General features: G+C 31.4%; 1 protein-coding gene and 1 pseudogene across 2 annotated transcripts in view; both read right to left on the bottom strand.

The window, feature by feature from the left end:
* Positions 1–7,168, bottom strand: part of MSRB3 (methionine sulfoxide reductase B3) — a 142,885-nt gene that overhangs the window by 35,444 nt on the left and 100,273 nt on the right. The gene's annotated exons all lie outside the window — the stretch shown is intronic.
* LOC111730176 lies at positions 6,284–6,408 on the bottom strand (annotated as a pseudogene).

Below are 7,168 nucleotides of genomic sequence, written 5' to 3'. Positions count from 1 at the left end.
GCATGTAATTTCAAAGCCCACAATAGGCAAAATGAAGGACAGAGGTGAAGGCAAAAGAAAGTAACCACTTATTCTTCTACTGGGACTTCGAGATGGGAATATACTAACATGTTGTAGGTCCTAGGGTGGCTGTTCTTGAACATTTTCAATGAGAGCAAACTTGTCAATATTTTTTTCAGTAGCTTTAGCGGTTTGTCATAAGCCTGCTGCCTAATATGCCTCTTGTTTAAAGAAAATCTGCCAAGTTACTGACTAGGAATAACTGAAATGGGCTTAACCATGCAAAATAATAATAAAAACTGTGATATTAAGAATAAAATAAAATTAAATAAAAAGGATTTGGAATAAAGTGAAAATGTGACTAGAGTAATGGTATCATGAGCACAGCTCTGAATTCCTGACTAGGTTCTCCCACGTGAGACCCTGGGTAATCCATGTGCTGCCTCTCTAAGCTGGTATCATTTGTGAAATGAGAGTAGACTACATCCTCTTTAATGTTCTTTTCTCAAGTGCTAGCATTCTGTTCCTATAAAATCAAATCATGAAAAATCACATCATCTGTTTTATACACACATATGTACATAAATTATTACATATTACATGTATTATGTATTTAGTAAACACTAAATATAAATCTATAAACATAAAATATATAAATGTACTACAAATAATCTAGTTCACAATAACTGCATCAATAAATTATGGAGTAGCAATACAATAATGATTCTTTCTTCTCTTTCATCAATAACATACTTTTTGTCTTTCTAAAAAAGGCACCTATGATTGAATATCTGAAAACTAAAAATGGCTTTATAAAGGGAATTTTGTGAGAATTTAAGCATTTGCCCACCTAATGGTCAAAAAGATATGGTGATCATTACAAATTTTTCAAAGGTAAAAGAGTACAAAGTTTGCATTCATTTGTACATGTGGGGTTTAAGAAGGAGCTCTGAGTATAATTGGTAGCATATGTACAAAGGTTGTACCAGAGACCATAGAAAGGACATTATATTCAACCACAGAATAAACAGATACATATAACTTATATAAAAAGAAATAACACAAGTTAAGACTTTCCCATAGAAATCTCATGTTCCCATTCCTCCAAGCTTCTGAGAGAGAAAAATGTCACTAATCAAAAAGAATTAAAGTTTCCATGACATATTCAGAGCTAGGAACACCCACCCTTTTGTTCACGTGATACATCTTTTAGTTGTATAACTGTCATTATTATGAAAGTAGGAAAAACAAACTTAATGAAGTATACACTATCTGAAAACAGTACTCTATTTTGCTGAGCTTTATTTGAAAAATACACTTAATTGATAACTTACACGATGAGTATCCAACAGATTCTCAAGTTGAAACAAAATAAGGACAATATTGTATATCAAATATGCTACTTCATAAGAGGGAAGGGAGGTCTACTTGTTTAGTTCTGATAAATAAGACCCGAATTCCAAAGTGTAAAAAGGTCTCCAGCAAGTTTCCCCTGGGGGAAAGGTTAATGGGAAGAAGCCACACAGAACAGCAAATATAATTCATACACTCATTCATTTCACATCATTCTCTTTATCTCTGCTTAGCTTGTCTATTAAAAAAATGAGCTAAACTCATCTGCTAAGAACACAAATAGTAATAGCCAGAAATGACTGTGTGTTTACTACATAACAACAGGTATTATGCTAAGGCCTTTAAGTCATTTACTCCTGTCAACAATCCCATGAAGTTGGCACTATTGTTTTATATCAGTTTCAGCAGGAGTTAAAAGAAATAAAGTAAATTTCAAGATGATACAATGAACAAATGGCTGAGCTCGGATTAGAATCCAGAGTACACGCTCTCAACCATCTCCCTAAAGAAATTCTTGCTGTTGATCTGGTGCCAACCTGACAGCACAAATAAACCTAATAAAATATTAGCTGGGTAAATTATTTGTAACATAGATGATGATATCCTCAAAATATAAAGAGGATTTACAAAGCAGTAAAATATATAAATACCCCAATAGAAAAAGAGGCAAATGACATAAACTAGCAATACACAAAAGAAATAACATAAATGTTCAATAATTATATTTAAAATTTAAACTCATTAATAATCAAAGAAATGCAAATTAAAACAGTGATGAGATACTAGGTTTCAAATATGACACACATTGTCGGATATTAAACAGTATGAAAATATGCAGTTTTAAAAAAAGAGAGCATGGAGAAAACACCCACAAAATCTACATGGAAGTTAAATCAGCACAAATTTACTGGAAAGTAACTTGGCAATAACTACCACGAGCTTTTAAAGTACTCATTCAAGAGATGGGAACAGTCAAATTATACCATCCCTGTTCTAGTTCTAAATATTCTGTTCTTTAAAAATTAGAAAATAAAGAACAAGGTAGGGGAAGACTTACTGTCTAAAAAATATCTGTGACAAATAAAACAAAGTTATGTTAACGACAAATGTATGTAACTGCTGATAATAAGGTTTGAAGTATAATGTAACATATAATAAGAATTTTATAAATAAATGAGGCATTTTGTAAGAAAAAAATTACTAATAATCTCAAACCATAATTTGCAATTATGGCAACAAAACTGCAAGGTGAAAGGAAAAAAGAAAAAATTATATGTATAATATATATACACTATGTATTGCATATATGTTAAAATTATATATGTAATTATATACATACCTGTACCCATTAGCAGTCACTCCCTATTTATCCCCAAATCCCCCAGCCCTAGGCGAACACTAATCTATTTTGTGTCTCTGTTTGTCTATTCTGGATAATTCATATCAATGGAATCATGTAATATGTCCTCTTTTATTACTGACTTTTTTTTTTACACAAGATAATGTTTCCAAGGTTCATTAGGTTATAGCATGCATTAGTATTTCATTTTTTATGGATAATATTCCATTAACTGGATATACCATATTTTATCACTCATTAGTTGATGGACATTTGGACTGTTCCCATTTTTGTTTATTATAAACAATGCTGCTGTTAATATCTGTGTACAACTTTTTATGTGGACATACTTAATTTTCTTGGTTATATTCTACAAGTGGTATATGCCAGCAGGGTCATAGGCTAACTCTATGTTTAACGTTTGAAATACTGACAAACTGTTTTCCAAAGTGTCTGTACCATTTTACATCCCTTCCAGAAATGCATAAGGGTTTCAGTTTTTACCTCCTTGCCAGCATTTATTATTGTCTGTCTTTTTTATTATAATCATCCAATTGGGTGAGAAGTGGTATCTCATTGTGGTTTTCACTTGCATTTTCCAAATGGCTAATGTTTTGATTTTTCAAACGTGCATATTAGCTATTTGTATATCTTTCTTGGAGAAATGTCTATACAGATCCTTTGCCCACATTTTTTCTTCTGGTCAACAGAGGTTTATTTTTCTAAACCCATGAAAATCAAGCTGAGTTTGTATGGTTCTTGAAGTTTTGTTAAGATTATTTTTAAAAGCAGAATTATATGCAAGAGTAGAGCTAAGAGAAATTCTTTTGAAAACACATTTTTTGTGACTCCATATAAATCTGATAGCTTTTTGGTTTTATTGGAATTTTGATGGGGATTGCATTAAATCTATAAGTTTCTTTGGGTAATATGACCATTTTGACTATGTTGGCCAAGACATGGAAACAACTGAAGTGTCCTTTGATAGATGATTGTATAAAGAAGTTGTGGTATGTATATGCAATGGAATATTATACAATGGAATATTATTTAGCCATATGAAAAGATGAAATACTGCTACCTGCAACAATATAGATGGATCTTGAGATAGTTATACTAAGCAAAATAAGTCAGACAGAAAAAGTTTAGAACTATATGATTTCACTCATATGTGGTATATAAAACTGAAAGCAATACAGGACTGAGAAAGACAAACAAAAACTCAGACACAGACAATAGTTTAGTGGTTACGAGAGTGAAAGGGAGTAGGGAGGAGGTAGATAAGGGTAAAAGGGGTCAAATATACAGTGACAAAAGGAGATTTGACTTTGGGTGGTGAACACACAATGCAATACGCAAATGATGTAGTATTGAATTGTACACTTAAAACCTATATAATTTTATTAACCAATGTCACTCCAATAAATTTAATTTAAAAAAAGAAATACATTTTCTGTATTATCTTTCTTTAAAAAAAAAAAATTAGATCCCCAGAGCTTATCCACCTTATACCTGAAGGCTTGTACCCTCTGACCAACATCTCTCCATCTCCCCCACATTCTAGTCCCTGGTAACACCATTTTACTGTTTCTATGAGTTTGATTTTTCTTTTTAGATTCCACATATAAGTAAGATCATACAGTATTTGATTTTCTCTAATTTCACTTAGAATAATGTCCTTCAAGTTCATCCATGTTGTTGAAGATGGCAGGATTTCCTTCTTTCTCATGGATGAATAATATGTATATATAATGGAATATTATTCATCCATGAGAAAATGGATGAATATTCCATTATATATATAAAAACACACATATATGTAACATATCATATATATACACATATATGACCATAGGATATCTTTCCATTTATTTGTGTCTTCCTCAACTTCTTTTATCGGTGTCTTATAGTTTTCATTATACAGATCTTTCACCTCCTTGGTTAAATTAATTCCTAACTATTTTATTATTTTTGATGCTATTGTAAATAAGTTTGTTTTACTTTTTTTTCAGATAGTCCATTGCTAAGTATAGCAATGCAACTGATTTTTATATGTTGATTTTGTATTCTGTAACTTTACTGAATTTGCTTATTAGTTCTATCAGTTTTTTAGTGGAGTCCTTAGAGTTTTCTATTTTTAAGATCATGTCATCTGCAAACAAGTATCGTTTTATTTCTTCTTTTCCAATTTAGATGCCTTTTCTTTCTTTTTCTTGCCTATGACTCTGGCTATGACTTCCAGCACAATGTTGAATAAGAGTGGTAAGGATGGGCACACTTTTCTTGTTCCTGACATCGGCAGGAAAGCATTCAACCCTTCACCACTGAGTATGACATTACCTGTGGATTTGTCATAGATGGCCTTCCTGTGTTGAAATACATTCCTTCTACACCCAATTTATGGAAAATTTTTATCATGAAAGGATGTTGAATTTTAACCAATACTTTTTCTGCATCTATTGAGATAATCATATGATTTTTTTATCCTTTATTGTTAATGTTGTATATCATATTTAATGAATTGTTTATGTCAAAATCCTTACATCCCAGGAATCAGTGAAAATTGGAACTGGTATATGATCCTTTTAATGTTCTGTTGAATTTGGTTTGCAAGTATTTTGCTGAGAATTTTTGCTTCTATATTCATCAAGAATATTGGTCTGTAGTTTTCTTTTCTTGTAGTGCCCTTGTCTAGCTTTGGTATTAGGGTAGCACTGTTCTTGTAAAATGAGTTTGGGAGTATTCCCTCCTCTTCAACTTTTCAGAAGAGTTTGAGAAGAATAGTTATTAATTTTTTAAATGTTTCAAAGAATTTGTCAGTGAAATCATCTGTGCCTGGGACCTTCATTGTTGAGAGGTTTTTGATTACTGTTTTAATCTCTTTACTTTCATTGATCTGTTCAAATTTTCTATTCATGATTCAGTCTTGATAGGTTATAAATTTCTAGGAATTTGTCTACTTCTTCTAGGTTATCCAATCTGTTGGTATATAATTATTCACAGTAGTCTCTTATTAGCCTTTGTATATCTGTGGTGTCAATTGTAATGACTCCTCTTTTATTTCTGATTTTATTTATTTAAGTCTGCTCTCTTTTTTCTTGGTCTAGCTAAATGTTTGTCAATTTAGTTATATTTTCAAAACACCATCTCTTAGTTTTGTTGATCTTTTCTATTTCTATTTTTTTCTGAGAAATTCACTTTAAATATAAAGACAGATATATTAAAAGTAAAAGAACAGAGAAAGATATATCATGCTAACATTAATCAAAAAAAAAGCCAAAGTAGCTATATTAATTTTAGCAAGTCAGACTTCAGAGAAAAAAAATTATCAGGGATAAAGAGGGGCATTACAGAATGATAAATGGGTCAATTCTCTAAGAAGGCACAGTAATTCTTAATGTGCAAGCTCCTAATAAGAGCATCAAAATACATGAGGCAAAAACTGATAGCATTTTAAGGAAAAATAGGCAAATCCATTATTATGGTTGGAAATTTCTTTTTCTTTTCTTTTTTTAGGTGAGGCAATCCTTGGTTGACCTCACAGATTGCAAGGACCTTGTCAGCTTACAATCCCTTATTTTTTATTTTTTACATCTACAGCACCTCGTCTTCCTAGGTGGTCTCCCATTCAAGTACTAATCAGGCTCAACCCTGCTTAGCTTCCGAGATCAGACTCAGACCGGGTAGAGCTTGTTCAGGGTGGCATGGCCATAGACTATAGCTGGAAATTTCAACACCCTTCAATCAGTAATTGACAATTTCAGCAGGTAGAAAATCAACGAGGACACAGTTGAACTGAGCAACACCATCAATCAACTAGATCTAGTTATTGATAGAATACTTTGTCCAACAATAAGTTACATAGAACATTTACCTAGATCTAGACCATAGGACACACCTTAACAAATTTAAAAGAGAAAAATTATGCAAAGTAAGCTTTCAGAATATATGGAATTAAGCTAGAAAGTAATGCGAGAAAGAGAGCTGTAAACCCCCAAAATACTTGAATAACACGATTCAAATAAGAAGTTTCAAGAGAAATTTTTTAATATTTTTAACGAAATGAGAGTGAAAGCACAACTTATCAGAATTTATGGGATGAAGCAGAAGCAGTGCCTAAAGGGAAATTTATAGCTTTGAATGCATATATTAGAAAAGAAGAAATAACTAAAATTTATAGTCTAAGTGTCCATTTTAGTAAATTAAGATCAGAGAAAAAGAGCAAATTAAATCCAGTATAAGCAGAAGAGGAGAAATAATAAAAATTAGAGCAGAAACAAATGAAATTGAAGATAGGAAATCAATGCAGAAAATCAAAAAGCCAAAATGTTTTTTAAAAAAAAATCAGTAAAGTTTATAAACCTCTAGCCAGGTTAACTAAGAAAAATAGAGAGAATAACAAATTACTAATATTGAGAATGAAAGAGAGGCCATCACTACTGATCCCATGGACATTAACAGGATAATAAAGTAATA

Source organism: Pteropus vampyrus, unplaced genomic scaffold, assembly GCF_000151845.1.
Source record: "Pteropus vampyrus isolate Shadow unplaced genomic scaffold, Pvam_2.0 Scaffold9, whole genome shotgun sequence".
NCBI lineage: Eukaryota > Metazoa > Chordata > Mammalia > Chiroptera > Pteropodidae > Pteropus > Pteropus vampyrus.
This window is presented reverse-complemented; position numbering and strand designations above follow the sequence as displayed.